A 26007-nucleotide genomic window follows, 5' to 3' on the forward strand; every position below is an offset into this window, starting at 1 on the left:
CCTAGAAGTAGGGAGATGAAAATAAGGAGCCATCAAAAGCAGAATGAAACTTAGGCAGATTTCAAGTGATTTTCAAGAAAGATGTGATCAGAGGCACCAGATAATAACTATTACATAACACTTTCTTTGTTAGGAGCTTATTTCTCACACTGACCAAACCTTTTGAAGTAAGTACTCTTCACACCACTATATAAATAAACTTTACAAAGGATTCTGCTTTGAGACATGAGAGAGTTAAGTAATTTGCCCAAAGTCACAGAGTTAGAAAGTCATAGAGCTAAGATTAGAACCTAGGCAGTTTGGCTCCAGAGTCTGTGCTCTTACCCTATATTACCACCAAGAGGTCAAATAAATACCAAAAAATGTATTTTCGAATTTAACAACGAGGAACTTAATCATACAGGCAGAAGTAATTCCAGAGCACTGGGGACAGAAGCCAGATTGTCATATGGGTTAAAGAGTGTGTAAACCACTAGGAAGTAAAGACATAGAACTACTCTCACAAGAGAAGTAACTTTTCTGGTTATTATGACACTGAACTTCATGGCTTGTTTTAATTAAGACATCTTACAAGTGTCAAAATTTGGAAATATTTGGACACTGTATACACTCCGGTTATTTAAATGTCTGACAATGGTTCTTGAGCATTTCAAGAAACCTTTGAAAATCTGATGAAAGGTATGTGCCATTACTCTAGAAAAAATGTTCCTGTGTACATGCACATTAAGTATCACATAACTGTTTCAGGCTGTTCAAAGACTACAAGTCTGTTCATGACCTAATGGTCCATGTTCCCTCAGTTAAGAGCTCCAGAGATATAGGATGTGAAACTCAAAGGTAAGTACCCAGAGCCATGAAAACTCCTTTTGTGACTTGGAAGAATTCTACAATTTGAATTAACTTTGTGGAGACAGAGATTTTCGAAAAATTGTGTGTACCAAAAAAAATTCATATCAAATAATATTTTCCTGTAGTGCATTCAAGGATCTGGTTTCACAGCAAAAAATTGTTTTGGTCTCAGTTCCTCAAAATCACATTTAAGGAGCTTGAGATTTATATTTTCTACTTAATAAGTCTTACAAAAACAAGTTAAGAAGGAAAATGGATAATCGTTTCTGCACACATAGGATTTAATAAAACATGTATAATAAAATAAATTTCCACCCTATTGGTAGCTTTCATGACAAAGGGCTCGGGTGCTGGTGGCCATACAATTAAGGTTTTTGGTTAGTTTTGTTAGCAGAACTAGCTGACTCCTACCCTGGTGGGTTTTTCTTTTGTTTGTTTGTTTGTTTTCACAGATGGCTCAGGAGAAAGGTAAATAGCAGTCATCGTTATGTGTGACAGAATTTGAGATAGAATGAGCATATTGAGTCTCACATCCTATTGTTACTGTCAGGCAGGGTTGACCTAGCAGTGTAAAACTATCACAAGCAATTTAGTCACTCAGTTCTCAGTTTAAAAATAAACTTTATGTTTATTTCAAGTACTGTAATAATTCATGTTTAGATTAGAAAAGTCACTAGAAATTTGACTTCCATATAGTAATCTATACTTTTTTCTCTCATTTCCTTCATTTTTTGAGCCATAAGTATAAGGCACTTTACAGGTATTTTTACAATTGTTATAAGCATTTTCTTTGCTTGCCCAAGGTCACATAGCTAGCAAGTTAAAGTAGATTCAAATCCAGGCCTGCTAGACACCAAATTATTATTTAAGAGTACTTTTCACTACTCCTAAATAATGACACAGATATGTTTGTCTTACATATTTCACTTTATTGTCAAGTTATTAGTATGTTTATTTTCAAAAGATATTTTTTGCAATATCTTTTTATTATTCCGTACTTTTTAAATTTACTTCATTATCACCTCTTCCTTTATTCTTTTTAAATAGCTTTTGCTTTTGTTATTTTGTTTTCCCTTTTTCACTCTTGGTTTGTAATACATCTTTCCTTATTTGCTCCTTTCTCATTTGATCTCAGTGTTAATCCGTTTTCCACATCTGATTCACTAAAATTTTAGGCCTTAAAAAATTCCTGATTTTCCTACGTCCTTTTGCCCATTCTCTTCTCCTTGCCTCACTTCTTTTATCTTTTTCCATTTTACTTCCATTTTTTGTTTCCCTAGATGTATTTACATATAAGTTAATGTATTGTTGCAATTTTGCATCTGTAAATTAGAGCTTCACATTCAACTGAGTGTATTTATTCTTTATTTTTAGGCCTAAATTTATCTTACCTTTTACTGATTTTATAATATACTATGCTCTTTCATTTTAGTCTGCACATGTTAGCCAAAGAAGGTAGGCCCCTGTTTTAAGAAGTCTCTGTAAAAAATGTCAAGCATGACAAGAATTCTTCAAGAAACAAGCTCCTCTAGTTTGTCTTCTATATTTAGAGCTTCAGCAGTTACCTGTATTACTGGTAACTCCCAAATATACCTTCAAACTTGTTTTTTGGGCCCAAGTTTTTTTGCTTCTTATATATCTGTTTTGAATATCCCATAAATACTTAAAAACCACATGATCATCTCAATAGATGCAGAAAAGGCTTTCAATAAAATTCAACATCCCTTCATGTTAAAAACCCTCAGCAAACTAGGCATTAGAGGAACATACTTCAAAATAAGAGCCATCTATGATAAGCCCACAGCCAACATCATACTGAATGGGCCCAATGCTAGAAGTATTCCCCTTGAGAACCAGAATAAGACAAAGATGCCCACTCTCACCAATCCTATTCAACATAGTACTGGGAGTCCTAGCCAGAGATAACAGGTAAGAGAAAGAAATATAAGACATCCAAGGAAAAGAAGTGAAACTATCTCTGTAGACAATATGATTCTGTAGAAAACCCCATAGTCTTTGCCTAAAAGCTCTTTGATCTGATAAACAATTAGCAAAGTTTCAGGATACAAAATTAATGTACAAAAATTAGTGGCATTTCTATACACCAATAGCATTCAATCTGAGGGTCAAAATCAAGAACGCAATCTCATTCACAATAGCCACACACACAAAAAAATACCTAGAAATATAGATAACAAGGGAGGTGAAAGATCTCTACAACAAGAATTACAAAACACTGCTCAAATCAGAGATGACACAAATGGAAAAAGATTCCATGCTCATGGATAGGAAGAATTAGTATTGTTAAAATGGCTGTGCTTCGCAATGCAGTTTATGGATTCAATGCTATTCCTATCAAACTACCAGTGACATACTTCACAGAATTAGAACAAAAACCCTTAAAATTCATATGGAACTTAAAAAAGAGCCTGAATAGCCATAACAATCGTAAGTAAAATGAGCAAAGCTGAAGGCATTACACTACCCAATTTCAACTATACTACAAGGCTTTGGTAACCAAAACAGCATGGTACTGGTACAAAAACAGACACATAGACCAATGGAACAGAAAAGAGAGTCCAGAAGTAATGCTGCACACCTATGATCTGATATTTGAAAAAAGTTGACAAAAACGAGCAATGAGAAAAGTACTCCCTATTCAATAAATGGTGCTAAAATAACTGGCTAGCCATATGCATAAGATTGAAACTGGACCCCTTCCTTATGCCATATACAAAAATCCACTCAAGATGAAGTAAAGACTTAGATATAAAACCTAAAACTATAAAAGCCCTGGAAGATAGCCTGGGAAATACTATTCTGGAATAGGACCTGGCAAAGATTTCATAACAAAGATGCCAAAAACAATTGCAACAAAAACAAAAATTGACAAATGGAATCTAACTAAAGAGCTTTAGCACAGCCAAAAACAAAACAGTGAACAGAGTAAACATAACCTACAGCATGAGAGAAAATATTTGCAAATTATGCACCCTACAGAATTCTAATATCCAGAATTTATAAGGAACTTTATAAGCAAAATACAACCCATTAAAAAGTGGGCAAAGGACAGGAACAGACATTTTTCAAGAAAAGACACATGTGGCCGAGAAGCATATGAAAAAATGCTCATATCACTAATTAGATAAGTGCAAATCAAAACCAGAATGAGATACCATCTCATACCAATCAGAATGGCTATTACTAAAAGTCAAAAAGTAATAGATGCTGGCGTGGTTGCAGAGAAAATGGAACACTTGTATACTGCTAATGGGAATGTAAATTAGTTCAGCCATTGTGCAAAGCAGTTTGGTGATTTCTCAAAGAACCTGAGACAGAATTACCACTCGGCCCAGCAATCCCATTACTGGATATATACCCAAAGGAACATAAATTGTTCTGCCCTAAAGACACATGCACGCGTATGTTCATTTCAGCACTATTACCAAGCAAAGACATGGAATCAACCTAAATGCCCATCAATGGCAGTCTGGATAAAGAAAACGTGGTACATGTACGCCATGGAATACACACAGCCATAAAAAAATGAGATTATGTCCTTCGCAGCAACATGGATGGAGCTGGAGGCCATTATCCCAAGCTAAATTATGTAGGAACAGAAAACCAAATACCGCATGTTCTCACTTATAAGTGGGAGTACACAGGTACACAAAGAAGGGAACAACAGACACCAAGGCCTACTTGACAGTAGAGGGTGGGAGGAGGGAGAGGATAGAAAAACTACCTTATTGGGTAATATGCTTATTACCGGGTAACAAAATTATCTGTACACCAAAACCTTAAATAAAAGTTTTTTAAAAATGTAAAATATACAGCAAAACAAGACACCTGGTAAAGTTCTGCTCTTCTTTCAAAGACCCAGCTCAAATGTCTATTTTATAAAGCCTTTCTGACATTCTCATACCCTCCTCTCTGACCTGGGAGAAGTTATGTTTTCATTCTCCCACAATAACTTGTTCATATTTATGTTATAAAACCTACAAATTTAAACTAGCAGTCAGTGAGTACTTGTTTGTCTCCTTGGCTACGTGCCTTATGAGATGGCTGAGATAGAGATCAATTATTATTCAATTTGAATCCTTGGCATTGGGTACAGTGGCTGACACATTGGAGGTGTGCAACAAATATTCGTGGGGTAAGTTCATTGAATTACAGAGATGTATGCGTAAGTTTTTTGGAACTGGGTTTCATGAATCATAGGTACACACAATTTGAATAAAAGAAGAAAACAAAGTGGGGCAAAATGGTATAGGTCTAGTAATGAAGTGGGAAAAGAAAGGCACATTGAAAAGTCAACAACAAAAGAGAACCAGTACAATTATATCAACATACAGTAAACACATTGGAGAAGGGAAGAAAATTCAGCAAGTGACACTGATTCTTTGGTGGCAGAAACAATTGAAAGGTATGGGGGCAAAGAAGGAGAAGAAATTAAGGCATAGAGATAAATTAGACGTGGGGAGAAAGCACAGAAGTCAAATATAGCAACAGATCTTGAACTGGGAATATTTCCAATTGACCATTATGCTTACAATTACTTTTATGTTGTGGAGACAATATTTAACGAGCATTTCAGATCAGTTAACTACTTAATTTTTGAAAAAGTGACTGCAGTTCAGTGATAAATACTTTTACCAATATGCCATAAAAAGTAAGAAATATTGGCCGGGCGTGGTGGCTCACACGTGTAATCCCAACACTTTGGGAAGCCGAGGCAGTCGGATCACGAGGTCTGGAGATCGAGACCATCCTGGCTACACGGTGAAACCCTGTCTCTACTAAAAATACAAAAAATTAGCCGGGTCTGGTGGCGGGCGCCTGTAGTCCCAGCTACTCGGGAGGCTGAGGCAGGAGAATGGCGTGAACACGGGAGGCAGAGCTTGCAGTGAGCTGAGATAGCGCCACTGCACTCCAGCCTGGGCGACAGAGCAAGACTCTGTCTCAAAAAAAAAAAAAAAAAAAAAAAGTAACAAATATTTTACCATACTCAAGAAAGTGGTTTTACGCCCTAGTTTTGACCAACTGATGGCAATTTGTATCTGCTAAACTCCCAGTTTTTTACTTGCTGGTTGTGTAGGTAGGCAGTGAGGTTTGTTGGACTGGGCATGCAGGGACAAGCAGTTAGGCCAATACACGGACTGAAGATAATATCTATCTGCCTTTTGTTTAGTTATTTGCATAAATATGCGGAGTGGGCTTATTTGCACAGTTAGAGCTTTAGAATAAAATAACTTTGACTTTCAAATTGTTTTTTCTTGATTTTAAAAAATTTTTATACTCCACTTTTTCTTCCGTCTTTCTCAAACTCATTTTTCCCTAGTAGCAGAGTTGAGACTTAATGTTACAAAACTCTGCTTGCTTTAAAGAATCTTCTAAGAAGAAGAAGAAAAAGACACTAAAGAATTTCCAAGCAAAAGTTTAAGAAGTTCTGCTATAGCCCATCCACTTTTTTGTGGAATTTAAATATATCCATTTTTGCCACAATAACAGCATAGCCTTGCTAGAATCATGTACAAAGCAGCAGATTTCTTTCTATAAATTACTGGACACTATGGTGTAAAATAGACATTGCTGAGGAGGGATGTTACTGCAACAGAAACAAATTACTTACATTGCATGCAGTAGGTAAGTGGGTGAAAAGAGCATTGAACTATGAGTCAGGAGATGACCTCAAGGCCCAGCTCAGTACTGTAGCAGAACTTTAGGGAAGGCTTTTAGGCACTATGTACTTCAGGTTCCCCATGTGAAAATGAGAATAATGTCTGTTCTGCCTACTTCATGTGAGTTATTTGAGGATAAAAGAAGGTAAAGTGCAATAATGGTCATGAATATTTTATAAACCTTGACGTGATGTACAAGTATACCATACTCTACCACTTTTATTACTATTATTTTTTAAAAAGTAATTAAAAAAAGCATTTGTGACCAGTACAATCCAGCCTTTTCTCTGGAGACTAACATCCAGTTTCATAGTTATTTTACTTTTGATAGGGAAAAGGGAATTAATTCCTGTTACATACTGCAATATTTAGGATCCTCTGGCAGTCAGTTTCTCGGGCTATGACTTCATGTTCCCAGAAGAGGGCAGCAAAACTCCAAAGGCGCTGCTGCTTCCTCAATTAGAGTGACTAAAGCAGCTTTTCCTTGAGAGGAAAAGAACTATACTGTAAAGAATAGCCCTTTTAAAATGATGGTATTTTGGTGACAAAGCTAATCCTACTACAATAAATATCATATCATTCATTCCAAATAACATTTTTCCTTTTCTCTGTCCTGTGAACAAAATAATTGACTGTTTCTTTAATCTCATGTTAATAATTTGACCTATACTTTCAGAAACTCCTACCCATGTTTTTCCATTTAACCCTAGATTCGTAGATCTTACTTAGTACCAGTTTTTAAATAAATTGTTTTGTATATGTAAGAGAAAAGGTGTTCAGTACTGATTTATAGTTTAGGATGCCTACCTAAGTCCAAAGAATGGTACTAAGCAGTGTCTAAATATGTTCCTATCATAGACTATACGTTTGTCATTCAGATAAAATGTTATGTACATCTAATCTTTCTCATTCTTTCATTATTCAAATATCCCCGTGCTTTTCTATTTAATCTGAACTATCTTGTAATGACAAGAGCAACTAACATTTGAACTGTTCTTAACTCACTTAGGCCAGAGGTTGCAATTTTTATTTTTTTTTTTAGTCAAAAAATCAGACCTTGGTGATGACTTGAGCAGTAGGATATAAATAACTCCCACAAGCTTAGCGTTCCAATAATGGAACACTAGGCATATTAATAGCATATAAGGTGCCATCACAGACATGTTTTCCCCTTGATACTCACCATAGCCCTGTGAAGTTGATAGCTACTATCCCCCATTTTACAGACAAATGTTCTAATCTGTAATCAAAATAGCTGATCTTTGCTTGAAGAAAAAGTCTAGAGGGACACCCTATCTGTCAAGAGAGCTCCAGCGGGTGGGTAATTTCTTTCATAATTGCTAGAAGAGCCAATTCTGAATGTGAGACTTTTTCCGTCTGCTTTATTTCAACCAGAGATGGAATAGGAAGGCTTTCCGTTACAGTTTATCAATTCCTTCTGCTTTTGCCAGTTAATCTCTAGCTTTGCTCTTTTGAAAAAACTACCATTTCCCACTCCACTTCTGCTACCACCACCACCAAGTCAGAGTCCTCTTTCTATTCCAGCCAAACCTCTTCCTGTTCTTGAGAATTGCATCACATTCTTGGCTTAACGTAACCAACACCCCCACATTGGCACCAGGGAGTGTGTAGCCCTTCTTTATTGGCTGAAAGTTCTTGTCTGGTGAGCATGGAATAAGTCACTCACTTCCTGAATTTCAGCCCTGGCTAAATTTGCTTCTGGAAAAACATATATCTATTCCTCAGATTTTTGTTTGTTTGTTTGCAAATCTCCTTCACTCCAGCCCTGTACTGGAGTGAGCAAGATTTACCAAATAGGGACAGCGTGAAAGGGAATTTAGAGGGTAGAGGTAGAGGGAAAAGGAATAGTATGTGTAGCTTGCTGAATAAGACATCTGCTCTTGCTGTTTCCATTTCTTCACTTCTCACACAATTTTTAACCCAATCTAATCTGGCATTGGCTCCCATTGTATTGAAAGGTCTTTCACTCAGGACACTAATGCCCTCTCACCTCCCATATTACTAAATCCAGTAAATACATCAGTCTTTATCTTACTTCACATCAGAGTAGCATCTGATGCTTTTGATCACATCCTCTTTGATAGACTCACTCTTCCTTTGCACTATTATTTTTTCCCTATCTCAGTCATGGGTCTTCAACATCCTTTGCCAGCTGCTCTTTATCTACTCCTAAAGTGCTCGTGTTCCTCAGAACCCTGTTCTTCATCAGCCTCTTTTCTCTCTAAACACTTTCTGTGAGAAATATTATCCCTTTCCATGGCATTATTGGGATCTATCTGCCAATTATTTCCAAATCTCTATCTTCCCTAAACTCTGGATTTATATATTCGACTGCTTTCCAGAACTTCTTCAGTTGGAAATTCCTGAAAGCATATTAACTAACTCCCTCCCTCAAACCTATTCCTCTAATAATGCTCCTTATCCAAACATATGCCACACCACCTACCCAGTTTTTCTAGGCAGAAATGTAGGATTCATCCTTAATGACTCTTTTGCTCACCTTCCAAATTCAGTCAATAACCAAGTTCAGTATAATCTACATATTTGAATCCACCCACTTCTCCCTGTCCCCACTAGCCTAAGTGATCACCATCTATGTGGCATTTTGCACATCCCTTTTCTAGTTTCCTGCCCCCAGGTTTCTCCTCTTGGATCATTTTCCACAAACCAGACGGTTCTTTATGTAAATGCAGTTCTGTAAATTCACGACTTGTGTTTAAAATCCTTTAGTTGCTTCTCACTGTCCTTAGGATGGGGTCCGAACTTCTTATCACGGTTCATAAGCCTCTCATGATCAGTAACCTGCCATCAGTCTGAACTCCATTAACACTGACCTCCAGTGTTTCAGACACACCCTGCTTCCTTTTGCCTCTAGGCTTTCATAGATGCTGTTTCCTCTGCTTGGAGCATTCTACTGTAGGGCCTCTAACATCTGTAGACTAAATTCTAGCCTCAATTATCATTTATCTTATTCCTGAATCAGAACTGAACTTGGATACTTAATTTTTTATTCTTGAATTAAAACCAGGATTTATATTATCCTATGTATTTCTTTGAAAACTGCAGACAAGGGTATTTTCCAGTGAAACTGTATTTGAACTAATTAACTTAGGGTTCAGTTTTCAAAAATCATAGCTGAATGTAAACTGGAACATTTGTTTTTCATGGTACTGGAATGTTTTCTTGGTTGTTATTCATCATGACATTCTAGCTTTGGAATTTTTCATTTCCAGCTGACTTCTTGCAGACTCCTTTCTTACCTCTCAACTCCTTACCCTCTGATTGCCCTATACTTGCCCCTAGATGGATCCAGTTTGCATGCAGTGGTAGCTGTTGTGAGGCTGCGGTTAAATAGAGCTGCTCAGACTGCAACAGGAAAGCATTGAATCGAAAGCAAAGGGGAGGAAGCACAAACCGATACCCACCACAAAGCTGCTGAGTGCCCAGCATGACCCAAGCCGCACCCTCTGATGAGGAGTCTTGTGGAGGAGTAAGAAGCCACAGACTTTAATAAACCATCAGCACAGCCTGTCCTCCACTTCCCTGATCCAGCCTTCCTGGGTCACCATGAGTATCACCAGGTACTGACCTAAGAAGCTGGGTGATGACAGAAAAGTGACCAGAAATGTAGAGGCCGGAGGAAGGTGCCCGAAATGAATGAATGTAAACCATTTTATCTCCAACTCCCTACACAGTTCAGTGTGGTGAGCACGAAGGTCCGGGGCATGAGAATGTTTCTGAGGAGCTCACTGCTTGGAGTGATTCCCAGATGAAGACTCCTAAAAATGTTCCCTAAAAATTGCCTTTGCTACCTGCCTGAAAGGCTGCTTCTAGTAGTGGCCAAAACAACTTATACAAATTTTATAACTAAAAATAAAGCCCTTGTGAGATACAGTTAAGAGAACTTTAAATTTACACTAAGGTATGATGACTATTTTTAGATTATTTCCTGACTTCAATGGAGGGAGGAGAAAGGAAGGAGATGGAGCAGCAAAGACATATGTTACCTACTTAATGATTTCGCCCATGGCCTACCCTGTTTACATTTGTCCCCTTTGCTATCAAAGGAGATATTAAGGAATTATAGGAAAGGGAATGAAAAGTGCAGAAAAATATATAGGAACTAAGTGTAGATTTTAAACATTGGTAAGGTGGAGAACTCCTTGGAACTCTAGAGCTTCACAGTGGCTCTATAATTCACCTGTTCAGGTTCACTACCTCAGAATTTCAGAAGGTGAGATCTGGGCCCTACTTTTGCAGCTGGAAGGTCAGAACCCAAAAAATGGAGGTGACTGACTCAGTCTGGAGGAAAGGTTGCTTGGCTTGGCTGGAAGTGGGTGCTTGTGTCATCACAGAGCGCCAACCTCATACTTCAGATAACAGAACAGGAAATACTGTTAGTGCAGCTGGGAGAGCAGAGGACTGACTGTGTATCCAAGACCATTAAGTTATTTAGTCACCTCTTTGTGTTGGACTTTCTGTCCTACAAGGGACCAGAACTGGCTGTGGGGAGCTTGGGCAATAGATGAAGCAAGCCATCAGGCCAGTTCCTGTTCCTTGCAGCTTTCTTGCCCTTCCTATCATGTTCAGCTTCTTCAATCTGCTCAACCCAGAAAGTCTTCCAAGACTGACATCATTACCAAAGTTTAAATGGAAGAATCTTAGGCATTGTGACAGGAGACGGAGTAACAATTCTGGAGTAGAGGAACCGTCTCTCACAAGGCCTCTCTACTATAAGTGGTAAAAATTTGTGCTTTATTTTAGCAACCACAACAACAGTGAATTGGAAAGGATCTAATAAAGGAAACAGAACAGAATTTGTAGCCAGACGACTTTGTTTTGAAACTATTCTTCCTTTCTTCCCTTCCTCTCTCCCTCTCTTCCTTCTTTCCTTCCCTCCTTCCCTTCAGAAAGGAAAGGTCAGGGAGGATAGCCATAGAATGGGAAGCTCCTTAGGCCTCAGAGGAATGCTGCAAGCTTCCTAAGTCTGAGTGCCTGCTCAGAGTTTGCCTACTTTCTTCAGTAGTCAAGGACATTCCTCAAGTTGTGCTTAATACCTATGCATGATCCAAACTGCAGTAGGTGGGTGACTGCCTTCCCCAGGTGCAGTCTTTCAGCATGTGACCTGATGTAGTACATTACATTCCTTAGACAAGGAAAAATTAGCAATATGAATGCAAAGAGGGGAGGCAGAGAGTGTCAGCTACTCTAAAATGCTTAGTTATGAAAGAAGAAAGATTGGCTAGACAGTATGTGTAATAAGGAATGAATTTCATTTTTTTCTTGAGAGAGGTTCAGGAATGTTTATATACTTGAGGAAAAAGCATAGTGAGAGATCTTAACAAGTCACTTCATTCCTAAGTTTTGATACCCCCCATCTGAGGCGAGGAGGAGAGGAGAGGAGTTTCTATAAAGATTAAAATTAAATTAAAATCATATGCACCGTAGTGGCTTATATGCCGCAAAGCCCTTTACACATGTTAATTATTATAACTATTATAATCTAGTGACTGTACAGATGAGTAAGCCCTGGTCACAGCTATTCTATTTTTTCTACCCTATATGACAGGACTGTCAAGAGGAGACATGCTCTTGAGTAGGCAGGGCTAAGACACATAAAAGGCGAATACTGGTGTGATTTGTATCTTGAAGTGCTTTGAGCTTTTGGAGGATGGTGTGTATATGTGTGTGACTTACTAGATGCAATGATTTACCACTGTATTATTTATTTTAACTTGCCCTGTATTCTTATTTTTAAAATCTTAATTAAAACATGGACACATGTCAAATCCAACATGTCTCTAAAAAGATCTAATGTTTGGAGAAAATTTTAGAAATATTCACAAATTATGCATGGGATAAAGGTCTATTCAGAATCTAAAAGGAACTTAAACAATTCAACAAGCAAAAAACAACCCCATTAACAAGTAGGCAGGCCAGGTGCTGTGGCTCACACCTGTAATCCTAGCACTTTGGAAGGCTGAGGCAGGCAGATCACTTGAGGTCTGGAGTTCAAGACCAGCCTGGCCAATATGGTGAAACCTCTCCTCCTAAAAATACAAAAATTAGCCAGGCGTGGTGGCGCACACTTGTTATCCCAGCTACTCGGGAGGTTGAGGCAGGAGAATCGCTTGAACTTGGGAGGAGGAGGCTGCAGTGAGCCAAGATGGCGCCACTGTATTCCAGCCTGGGTGACAAAGTAAGACTCCGTCTCATAAATAAATAAATAAATAAATAAATAAATAGAATACATTTAAAAAGTTGGAAAAGGACATGAACAGATACTTTTCAAAAGAAGTCATACAAGCAGACAACAAACATGGAAAAATACTCAACATCACTAATCATTAGAGAAATGCAAATCAAAACCACATTGAGATACCATCTCACACCAATCAGAATGGCTATTATTAAAAAGTCAGGCCGGGCTCGGTGCCTCATGCCTGTAATCCCAGCACTTTGGGAGGCCGAGGAGGATGGATCACCTAAGGTCAGGAGTCTGAGACCAACTTGGGCAACATGGTGGAACCCTGTCTCTGCTAAAAATACAAAAATTAGCTGGGTGTGGGGGCACATGCCTGTAATCCCAGCTACTCAGGAGGCTGAGGCAGGAGAATTGCTTGAATCCAGGTGACAGAGGTTACGTTGAGCTGAGATCACACCACTGCACCCCAATCTGGGCGACAGAGCAAGACTGTCTCAAAGAAAAAAAAAAAAAAAAGTCAAAAAGCCACAGTTGGTGGCGAGGCTACCAAGAAAAGGGAATACTTATACACTGTTGGTGTGAATGTAAATTAGTTCGGCTACTGTGGAAAGTAGTTTGGTGATTTCTCAAAGAACTTAAAACAAAATTACCATTCAACCCAGCAATCTTCATTACTGAGTATATATCCAAAGGAAAATAAACCATTCTACCAAAAAGACACATGCACTCATATGTTCATCACAGCACTATTCCCAATAGCAAAGACATGGACTCAATCTAGGTGTCCATCAACAGTGGATTGGATTTTTTTAAATGTGATATATACATAGTATTGTATAATACACAGCCATAAAAAAGAATGAAATCATATTCTCTGAGCAACATGGATGGAGCTAGAGGTCATTATCCTAAGTGAATTAAGGCAGAAACAGAAAACCAAATGTGTTAGTATGTTTTCACAAGTGGGAGTTAAGCACTGGGTGCTCGTGGATATAAAGATGACAACATTTGTGCACAAGTTTTTGTATGGAAATAGGTTTTCATGGCTCTTGGGTAGATTCCCAAGATGAAGAATTGCTGGGTCATATGGGAAGTCTAATTTTAGCATTTAGAGGGACTGTCAAACTTTTCCAAAGTGGCTGCACCATTTTACTTTCCCACTAGCAGAGTATGAGCTTTCCAATTTCCACACACTCTTAGCAACAATTGTTATTTTCTGCCTATATTATTATAGCCATTCCAGTGGGTGAGAAGTGATATCTCATTGTGCTTTTGATTTACATTTTCCTAGTGACTTTTCGTGTGGTTATTTGCATATTTTTCTCTAGAAAAATATCTTGTAATCATTTGCCCATTTCTAACTTAGATCATTTGTCATTTTTTATTGATTTGTGTTTTTTATATTCTAGTCCCTTATCAGATAGTATATTTGCAAATATGTTCTCCTATTCTGTGGGGCTGTTCTTCACTTGTTGGTGTCCTTTAAAGCACAAAAGTTTTTATTCTGATTAAGTTCAACTTATCAACTTTTTTTTTCTCTTTTATTATTTGTGCTCTTGATGTTGCATCTAAGAAATTACTGCCTAACTCAAAGTCACAAAGATTTACTGCTTAACTCAGGTCAAAAGAGTTAGTTTTCTTCTAAAAGTTTTATATTTTAGCTTCTACATTTAGGCCTATGATTCACTTTGAGTTAATTATTGTGTACAATCTTAGGGGTCCAAATTAATTCTTTTGCATGTGGATATCTAGTTGCCCAGCACCACTTGTTGAAAAGACCATTTTTTCTCCATTGAATTGTCTTGGCTCTTTTGTTGAAAATCAATTGATTGTAACTGTTAGGGTTTATTTGTGATTCTCAATTCTGTTCCATTGATCTGTATGTTTATCCTTAGTCAGTAACACACTGTCTTGATTACTGTAGTTTTGTTGTAAGTTTTGAAATTGGGAAGTGTGAATCCACCAACTTTGTTCATCATTATTTTGGCTTTTATGAGTCCCATGCATTTCCATATACATTTTAAGAGTAGCAGAAATTGACAAGCTGTTTCTAAAATTCATAAAAAACTCTCACTTCTAAGAAACAATTAAAATATTTTCTTTCCGACCCAGGGTGAAATTGGATAAGGACTGAGCAGGTACATTTTTGAGTTGTGGAGATGGGGGATGGGTCATTTGAAAGGGGGACCAACCTAATGGAGGAGGGGAATAAAGGAACCACAAAGTTTGGTAAACTTCCCACCCTGGTGAGAGGAATGTTTGTTCAGAGGAGGCAGTTTGTTCTAACACCAGGGAATATTATGAAAGATAATTGAAATTGTAAAGTCCATTGATCTCCCTAGAAGACAAAAAGGTCTCTAAGTAAGCAGTATTGTTAGCTTGTTGATTCTTATAGAAGAAGATTTTCATCCAACTAAGGGAAGCAGCTGGGCCTTTCTCAGGGCTGTAAGACAGGAAATAAATGAAGAAATTCCCCTCTGTCTTTTCTTACCTCTCTCTGTGGCCAGCCCTAACTTTTGTCCATCTTTGTTACCCTTCCCTTTTACAAGCTCCCCAAAAAGAGAGGGAGGAGAGAGAGAAAAAGAAGAAAACCATAGTGGAAGAGAGGGTTAGAGATGCTGGGGATAGGGGAGGAATTCTGGAGCATTTCAAATTAAAGATCCCTAAGGTACTATGGGTGGAAACTACTAAATAATATGATGACTTGTAGCAAGAGCCATAAGGATGATCACATCTTCAACTCAGTAATCCAACTCCTGGGAATTTATGTAAGAAAATAAGACATGCAAAAAGTGTGAGTGGGAATGTTAATGAAAATATTATCTATAATGGTGCAAACAGGAACAACCTAAATCTCCAAAATAGAAGCATGTTTTATGACATCATGGCATGTAAAGATGGCAGATTATAATACTAGCTTCACTGTCAAAATATACTCTGAATTGCATCACTTTTCACTGCATTCTGTATTATTCTGGATCAAGTCACCATTATCCCTCACCTGAATTAGTGCAATGGCCTCCCAACTGGCATTTCTGCTTTCAGCCTTGTTCCCCACCCCCAGTCTACTCTCAATACAGCACTCTTAGCAGTCCTTTAAAAACTTAACTGTAAAATTCATATGGAATCGTAAAAGAGCCTAAATAGCCAAAGCAATCCTAAGCAAAAAGAACAAATCTGGAGGCATCACATTACCCAACTTCAAATTATACTACAAGGCTATAGTAACCGAAACAGCATGGTACTGATATAAAAGTAGATATATAGACTGGTGGAACGGACTAGAGAACCTGGACATAAAGCCAGATACTTAGAACCAACTGATCTTCAACAAAGCATACAAAAACATAAATTGGGGGAAGGACACCCTATTTAATAAATGGTTCTGTGAAAACTGGATGGCCACTGGATAGGAGAATGAAACTGGATCCATTTCTCTCACCACATACAAAAATCAACCTAAGATGGAATAAAGACTTAAATATAAGACCTGAAACCATAAAAATTCTAGAAGAAAACATAGAAAAAATTCTTCTGGACATTGGTTTAGGCAAAAAAATTATGACTAAGACTCCAAAAGCAAGTGCAACAAAAATTAAAATAAATAAATGGAACCTGACTAAACTAAAAGGTTTTTGTGCAGTAAAATATATAATCATCAGAGTAAATAGAAAACCCACAGAATCGGAGAAGATATTTGCAAGCTATCCATCCAAGAAAGGACTAATATCCAGAATCTACAAGGAGCTCAAACAAATTAGCAGGAAAAAAACAAAACAAAACAAATAATTCCATTAAAAAGTGGGCAATTTACATAAATAAATGCTTCTCAAAAGAAGATACACAAATGACCAACAAACATGAAAAAAAGTTCAACATCACTGATCATCAGGGAAATGCAAATCAAAACCACAATGAGATACCACTTTACCCCAACCAGAATGGCCGTTATTAAAAATCCAAAAAGCAACAGATGTTGTCACAGATGTGGTGAAAAGAGAACACTTATACACTGTTAGTGGGAATGTAAAATTAATATAACATGTATGGAAAATAGTATGACGATTTATCAAGGAACTAAAAGTAGCAATCCCACTATTGGGTATCTACCCAAAGGAAAATAAGTCATTATATCAAAAAGACATCTGCACATGTATGTTTATCGCAGCACAATTGACAACTGCAAAGGTATACAACTAACCTAAGAGCCCATCAACCAATGAGTGGATAAAGGAAATGTGGTATATATATGCCATGGAATACTACTCAGCCATAAAAAGGAATGAAATAATGTCTTTTGCACATTTGGATGGAGCTGGAGGCCATTATTTTAAGTGAAATAACTCAGGAATGGAAAACCAAATACCATATGTTCTCACTTATAAGTGGGAGTTAAGCTATGGGTACACAAAGGCTTACAAAGTAGTATAATGGTCATTCGAGATTCAGACAGGGGAAGGTTGGGAGGAAGGTGAGGGATAAAAAACTGCATATTGGGTACAATGTATACTACTTGGGTGACAGGTGTACTAAAATATCAGACTTCACCACTATACAATTCATCCTTGTAACCAAACACCGCTTATACCCCAAAAGTTATTGAAATAAAAATATATTTAAAATTTAAAAGAGAAAACCTAAATGTGTCATCCACTACTCAAAAGTTTCCATGGCTCCTTCTCATTTAGTATAAAAGCCAATGTCTTTGATTAGTCCTGGGCCCTACCTCATCTGGCTTCCATCTGTGACCTCATCTGATATTTTTCTTCCTGTACACTCCATTCTGAACATATTCTGCTAACTGTTTCTTGAATATACCAGGCCTCCTCCTGCCCCAGTGACTTTTGACCTTCTGTCTGCCTCAGAGTATCTTCTCCCAGATATCCATTAGTTTGTTCCTTCACTGCCTTCAGATCTTTGTTCAAATGCAACCAATGATACTTTCTTTTCCTGACCATCCTATTTAAACTCACTATCTTCCTCCCATCCCTCAGCCTCTAGCATATCCTGTTCTTCTTCCTCGCTTTATTCTTCCAACGCTTATCATTTTACCTGACTTATTTATCTGGGCTGTTCCTCCCCTTGCCACCTGTGCTCTATGAGAGGAAGGATTTATGTATTTTCCTCACTACTGTATCTTCAGTGTCTTGACTATTCCTGGCACAGAGTAGCTGCTTAATAAATATTTACTGAATGAATGAATACATCCACAAAAGTAGTGATTATGAACATTAGGTCATAATTTGAAAAGTGGAAAGTATGTAACTGTAAGCTGTGATATGCACAGTGGCTGTGGCAATGTGGTGTAGCACAGTCTGGGAACTGCAGATGAGAGAGATTTGGATTTGAATCCTGAGTTCACTGCTTCCTAGTTATGTGAACTTCGGCAAGTGTACCTAACCTCTCCGTTTTATCACCTATGGAACAGGTAGAATAATGCCTCCTTCACAGAATGGTGAAAATTAAATGAGAAGATGTGGGAAAAACCTGACACCTAATAGGCGTTCTACGCACATTAACATTCTCCTAAAGAACATATATCCAGTGGGTAAGAACTGCAAAATAGGCCGGGCGCGGTGGCTCAAGCCTGTAATCCCAGCACTTTGGGAGGCCGAGACGGGCGGATCACGAGGTCAAGAGATCGAGACCATCCTGGCTAACACGGTGAGACCCCGTCTCTACTAAAAAATACAAAAAAAACTAGCCGGGCGAGGTGGCGGGCGCCTGTAGTCCCAGCTACTCAGGAGGCTGAGCCAGGAGAATGGCGTAAACCCAGGAGGCGGAGCTTGCAGTGAGCTGAGATCTGGCCACTGCACTCTAGCCTGGGCGACAGAGCGAGACTCGGTCTCAAAAAAAAAAAAAAAAAAAAGAACTGCAAAATAATTGGGTGTTTCAAAGATAGGGATTATGCACTTTTATGAAAAAATTTTAATACACAGGTCCTCTCTAAGCATGGATATATATATAAAAAGAGTGCCAGACTAGGAGTATGGAGACCTGGGTTCTGAGTTCACCTCTGATACAGGCTGTGTGACATTAAGCAAATCCTAACCTCTCGGGACTGTTTTCTCATCTGCACAATGAAGAGGTAGAATGTAGGAAGTTTGAGTCCCATCAGCGCTTAAAATTCTATAATTCAGAAAGGCAGGCCATTCCACCTAGGTTCATCCCGCTTCAGCCCAGCCTTACTCAGGCGTGCTGGCCAGATGTTTCTAATCTTACGCATAAAAGACTGTATTTGGTATTCAGAGGCCAAAAGGAACTGGACAATTTAGGAAAAGTACTAAGCAGATGAGTTTTCCTTCTGTCTGATTCTTAAACAACGACACGACTATTATTCAAACTTAAGAAAACAGGAAAAGAAAAGCAAGTACACGTATTTAGGTTTGAATCAACTACGTGAATATTTAGCCATGAAGAAAACTGCTTTTGTGTGTGTGTTTTATTAATTATTATTTGTACAACAACCAAAAAGTAGACGTCAGCAGTTTTCAACTGTAACTATAACCTCGTACCATGTGGCTGTGAGCCGAAGCACAGGAGGGAGTAGCTGGAAGGGAATCTGGCTAGAGCCTTCCCCGGCTCTGGAAAGCTCGTGGCTTTGTTTTTTTCACATTGCTACACCGAGGCGGAGGAGAGGAGGATGTTTGGGTTTACAGGCCACCAGCCACTGTCAGCAAGTTTGTAGCCCTGGCTTCACTTCCCTGAAAGGGCGGGGGAGTTTCAGCCGCCCTGGCCTCCCTCCAGCAACTGAGCCACAGAGGATTCAAATACCCCATCAGTTGCAAGGCCCTGACTTTACCCAGCTGAAAACTGACTATCTCATCTGGGAAGGGTCAGTTAAAAAATGACAGAACTGCCTAAAGTAAACAAAGGGAACAACCACAACAGAAACTTTCTCTGCGATGTTTCTTTATAATTACCGGCCCATCCCACCAGGGCTCTGGCTTGAGTCCCCATCCATTCTCCCTGCCCCCACAGGACCTTGTTTGAGTAAGCCCTAGCTGACCTGAGGATCGCCTCCCTGTCTACGTGCCTCTGTCCTGCCTCTGTCCCGCCCTCTCCATGGAGGGGAGGGAGACTCCAGATTGCAGGAAGTTTTGAGAATGGAGTTTGAGGATTGTCAGGCAAGAAGACCCTCTAGAGCTCATTCATTAGGACCTCTAATAGATGAGTAAACAGCTTACATGAAGTGCCTAAAGTGGAGAGCAAGTGTGGGACAGAACTGGTTTTCTTCTTGCTAACCAAGAGCTCTTTCCAGGTAATCATATACTGTTGTAAGGGACTAAAGATAAGGAAACTAACATTGAAGTTCTCTTTCTCCACCTTTTCATTCTAAACAAATCCTACTTTGTTGAACTTTACAACTTTATAGATAGGCTGTGCATGGTCGCTTATGCCTGTAATCCTAGCACTTTGGGAGGTCGAGGCAGGTGGATCATGAGGTCAAGAGTTCAAGACCAGCCAGGCCAAGATGGTGAAATCCTGTCTCTACTAAAAATACAAAAAAAAAAAAAAAAAAAAAAAAATTAGCTGGGTGTGGTGGCGGGTGGTTGTAATCCCAGCTACTCAGGAGACTGAGGCAGAGAATTGCTTGAACCCGGGAGGCAGAGGTTACAGTGAGCTGAGATCACACCACTGCACTCCAGCCTGGGTGACAGAGCAAGACTCAATCTCAAAAAAACAAAAACAAAAACAAAACAAAACAACCAAAAAACAAACAAAAAATGCTTTGTAGATAAACATATTTTGAATTTAGACTTGAGGACAAGGACTAAATCTTACACTCTGTGTACCTTGTTCGTATTTCAGAGTTCATGAAGTGTATTCATGGCCAGCAGCCAAGTAGAGTGGGTAGGACATTGGCTTCAGAGTTCAGCAAGTCTCAGAATCCCATCTCTGCACATTCTAGCTGCGTAAACTTGTAAGCAGATTATCTACTCTAAAACTTAGTTTCCACATTTGCAAAAGGGGAACAATAAAACTCCACCTCATTATTTTGCCATGAAGATTTCATGAGATGATACATGTAATGCACATTGAAAAACTTAACATATGTTAGAAATTGTAAATAGTCCTGGAAGGCATTTATCATTCCCGTTTTACAGATGAGAAAATTAAAGCTCAGAGAGTTTAAGGGCTAGAGCCATACAATTGGTTAGTAAGGTAGCTAGGATTTAGCTCAGCCTCCCAGCTCCATATCCACAGTACTTGCTGCCCCACCACTGAGTGTAGACAACTGAGGTGGCCCTAAGCTATGGGTCAAATATGTCTGTCCACATCATCATGGAACGACATGTTATTTATTAAGTCCACACACGCTTGAGGTGCCAGAAAATGGATGCTTCCGGGGTGAGGTAGGCTCTTCATGTGCAGCCTTCATGTGCAGATTCCAGCCAAGGAAATCAAGCCTGGCACTAATCCCTTGCCCAAGCCCAGGTACGTCCCAGGGACGGAGTAGGTCGGAAGTCCTTGAATATCCTCAGCCTTCCTTTCCTCTGGCAATGCTTCCTTGATGCCCTAAGAATATTTTGCTTACCCTGATATTACAGCCCTCTTCACACTCTCGAGCGTTCTAGTATTTTGGGTGTCCATCTGATTCTCCTGTTGAAACAGTGGACTCCAAAGTGAAGGGCTCAAAATGGTACATAGGGGTATGAGAAAAACATATGTGAATACTTGCTTCTATTTATTTTTAAATCTAAAATATTAAGAAAATTAGGTTTTACCAATATTAAAATATCACAGTAGAGCATATATAATTTATAGTAAACATGCAATTATTAGGCATGTATGCTGGTCTTCTTTTCTTTATATTTCTTTTCTTTTTTTTTTTTTTTTTTGATGGAGGGGTATGAAGAAAAGAGACTAGAGGTAACTGTTCTGGAAAGTAACCTCCTACAGGCAGAAGCTGTGTGTTTTTCTAATGTGTATTCTACCCCTCCCTCATTACCTAGCACTAAATGACTCTTCCCTGATTAAATGAATTTGGCATCTATGTAAACTTGATTGTCTTTCTTGTTTTTCCTCTCCTTTTGTCATCCATCTGATATAATATTATGTCTTATTCAATATTCTCCCAAGACCTGAACAAATAATAAAGCTGTGTTAGTAAAGAGTGCAAATTGCCATAAAAAGACTGAAAAATACAAGATTCATAGTCCCCAAGGAGATGGTTAATGGTAGTCAATAAGGCATATAGTGGGCAAAAGAAAAGCTAAATGTGAAACTTCATGGAAGAACTCATGGACACAAAGTCAGGCTGGGAGCCCCAGCACTACAGTCTGAGAAATCAGATGTAATCTGAGCATATGTGTATTTTCAAACTAACAATTGCCCTCCCGCTCCTCTGAAACTTGCAGAAAGCAATGCAACACAATGCAACGAGCCAGGGTCTTGGAGAAAGAAAGAAGTCCCAACTCTGTCACTGTCCTGGTTGGGTGATCTTGGGCAAGGTCCCTAATCACCCCCACTCCCAGAAAAATAGTTCCTCACCTACAAACGAGGTTGAGCTAGATGATTCTGGAGGTTCCTTCATGCTTTGAAGCAACCCATGTTTTCTTCCTGAGGCAATGTATACTTCAAGTGACACCATGAAGCTCACTGGACCAAAAATATCACCTTACCACCAAGCCTTTCATGGTTTGTGACATCCTCTCCTCAGGCACCGTGTCTCCATGTGGTGCTTCCCAACCTAGCAATAACTTACTGGCATGAATCCACTTCAAGTATCAGTTATGTCCATAATGCATGTAGAGTGGGAAAGCAAGATACGAAAGATTATATATGTGGTATGCATATGTCTATAAATACATACAGATGTATGTGCATACACATAGAAAAAGAACTGAAAGATACTCAGCATACCTTCAACGGTGATTATTCCTAGGGAATAGGAAAGCAAGATGAAGGTATGAATTTTACCATTTACTTTAAATTCTCCTGTATTTTTGTTGTTTTTTTAAAAATAAACTATTTTACTATTTAAAAATAAAAATTTTAAAAAATAAATATTAAAGTCCTATACAAATGTTTAATAATATTTGTAATAAGTAGCACCAGTTTCTTCAAGAGGCCCTACCAGAAGCAAATCTGCATCTTGATACTGCATTAGAGCCTTGGCTGAAGTACTAATAATACCCGAACATTCTATGGAGGATAGGGCCCTGGACTGGGAGACCCTAATCACATAATCAGAAACTCTTATTGAGTAATCTTGGGCAACCTGAGTTTTCCCAAACTTTACCCGAGTTTGGTTTTCTCGACTAGAAAACAATTCTTTTGAACTAAATCCTCTATTGGGAACTTTCTACTCTGAAGTCCTGTGATTCTTAACAACAGGACATGAAAAAGACACAGGAAAGTGAGTATGTCCTGTGGCAGCCAGGATACTTTCCCCCAAAGCAAAGTGAAAACTGATGTGAAACTCCTTCTTCCTTCCTTATTTTCCTCTCTCTCTCTCTCTCCACCTCTGTTATCTAAATGCTCTATATTTGAAGCATTCATCACTTTATAGGCCCTGATGGGATACAGAGGACAACCTTTTACTTGAGAAGCGGAAAATGTCAGATACTTATTTTCCAGCTTCCCTTACAGGTATGCATAGGCATAAGGATCTGCATTGCATTTTGACTCAGGAGCTAGTGACCTCAAATAGCAAAGACTGCTGAATCTGTTCTGCAGCAGGAAGTGGCATTAGTTGTAATAACAACATTCATTTTCCAGATGCTACAGCGGTGGTTGTTCTGGTGGTTCTAGCAGCAGGGACCAGCATCCAGGCTTGGGGCATTCACTGAGCAGTGGTTTCCATGCAGTGGGGGCATTGATGACTTCATGATATTGTTCTGCGGTACAATTTTAGGTGTTGCTTCTGGCTATGTAGCCTCTAAACCTGGGTTTCTAGTCCTCCTGGAGAGCCTGTGAACTACCTAATATTTTTAAATAAATTCATTTACTGCTTAGATTAACTACAGATTGTTTCTATTGCTTGTGACCAAAAACGTTTACTAATGCACCTGTTATTTTTTTTAAATCATGCACTTGGAGATTATATATATACACACACACATACGTTTTTAAGGGAAAAAAACTCTCCTCCCTTCCCTTTGTTGATCCCTTATTTTCCCAGTTTCTTCTCTAGAGGCAGTCATAACGATTTGTTTCTTCTGTATTCCTCCAGAGATATCTTGTATGTACACAAGCCATCTATGTATTGAAGAAAAGTTACTAAAAATCACTCAAATAGGATCACTGCATATACACTGTTCCATACTTTGCTTGTAACCTTAAGACTACATGTTAGAGATAATTCCATAAATATAAAGCTGCCTCATTCTTTTTATTATTTTTATTTTTAGAGGCAGGGTCTTGCTCTGTCTCCCAGGCTGGAGTGTTGTGGTGTGATTGTAGCTCACTGCAACCTCTAACTCCTGAGCTCAGAGGATCCTCCTGCTTCAGTCTCCCAAGTAGCTGGGACAACAGGTACGTGCCACCACTCCCCACTAATTTTTTATTTTTTGTAGAGTCAGGCCTTGCCATGTTGCCCAGGCTGGTCTCAAACTCCTGGCCTCAATTGATCCTCCCATCTCGGTCTCCCAAAGTGCTGGGATTACAAGTGTGAGTGACTGTGCCTGACCTGCCTCATTCTTTTTATTGGCTGCTTAGTATCCCTCTGAATGAATATACTATAATTTATGTAGCCAGTTTCCTCCTATAAGCAGTTGGATTGCTTACAGTTTTTGTGGCTACAAATAATACTGCAATGAATATCGTTGTAAATATGTATTTTAAAAAATATATGGAATGCTTCATGCATGTCATCCTTGTGCAGGGGCCATGACAATCTTCTCTGTATCCTTCCAATTTTAGCATATGTGTAGCTGAAGTGAGCAAGTAAATATGTCTTAATGTCCAGTGCAAGCAGATACCTGTCTGATAGTGAAGTTGCAGCGTCAAAAGGTAAATGTAACTTTAAAACTTTGATAGATAGCACCAAAATGCACTGCAAATTTAGTAACAAGTTTTAATCCTGCTAAAAATATTTTAGACTCCTCGTCTCACCAAATCTTTACCTCACCAATGTATATTATCAGATTTTATAATTTTGCTGTTCTAATAGGTAAAAACTGATTTTCTCATTGTTCTGATTTTCATTCTTTAATTTATGAGTGAGGTTGAACGTTTTTCGTGTATTTAAAAGCCATTTGTATGTATTCACTTGTGTAGTCTATTCATGTCCTTTGCCTGTTGTTTTCTATTGGATTTTTATCTGTGTTTAACTGCTTTGTAAAAACTTCATCTTTTTTTTTTTTTTCTGAAGTAGGTTCTTGCTTTGTCACCCAGACTGGAGTTGCAGTCTGGCATCCTCCTGCCTCAGCCTTTTTTTTTGAGACGAAGTCTCACTCTGTCGCCTGGGCTGGAGTGCAGTGGCGTGATCTCAAATCACTGCAACCTCCGTCTTCCAGGCTCAAGCAATTCTCCTGCCTCAGTCTCCCGAGTAGCTGGGATTACAGGCACGTGTTACCACTTCTGGCTAATTGTTTTGTATTTTTCATAGAGACAGGGTTTCACCATGTTGGCCAGACTGGTCTTGAACTCCTGACCTCAAGTGATCTGCCTGCCTCAGCTCCCCCAAAGTGCTGGGATTACAGGCATGAGCCACAGCACCCAGCCCTGCCTCAGCCTTTTAAAGTGCTAGGATTACAAGTGTAAGCCACCACACCTGGTCAAAATTCCATATTTTAAAGTAAATTATGTAAATTTACTTTAATGAAGTAAATTGTCATACTTGTTGCAAATTTTTTTCCCAATTTGTTTTTGGTTTTCTGACCTTTTAAACTTTTATTTGATTTTTGGTTTTTGCTTTGCATAAATCTTTAATTTTCACAAAGCCAAATTTGTCTATATTTTTGCTTATGGCTCTAGATTTGTTTGGAATGGCTTTTGGCTGGGTAGCTTCTCATGGTTTCAACATTGAAGCTGCTAATTTAGAGAAACAACACTGAGACTTCTGGTTAAAGACAGCAGATTAAACACATGCTCCACTCCCTCCTAGAACTCAACCAAAATTTAATGTTTTGATTAAGTGATACATTCACATGGTTTTAAAACCAGAAAAATACAAAGAGGCACAGCCTGAAACGTTTCCCTCATCTATGTCTCCCATCAGCTCAGTTCCCACTTTCTCCCGGTCCAGAAATAAGGACTGTTATACTTTCTTATGCGTGTTTCCAGAGTTTCTTTATGTGTATG

The 26007-nt window shown here is 38.7% G+C and overlaps 1 protein-coding gene and 1 pseudogene across 1 annotated transcript in view; one reads left to right on the top strand and one right to left on the bottom strand.

The window, feature by feature from the left end:
• Positions 1-26007, top strand: part of LOC102127036 (NBPF family member NBPF4) — a 635890-nt gene that overhangs the window by 309726 nt on the left and 300157 nt on the right.
• Positions 24548-24646, bottom strand: LOC123570919 (U6 spliceosomal RNA; annotated as a pseudogene).

Source organism: Macaca fascicularis, chromosome 1, assembly GCF_037993035.2.
Source record: "Macaca fascicularis isolate 582-1 chromosome 1, T2T-MFA8v1.1".
In the NCBI taxonomy this organism is placed as follows: Eukaryota; Metazoa; Chordata; class Mammalia; order Primates; family Cercopithecidae; genus Macaca; species Macaca fascicularis.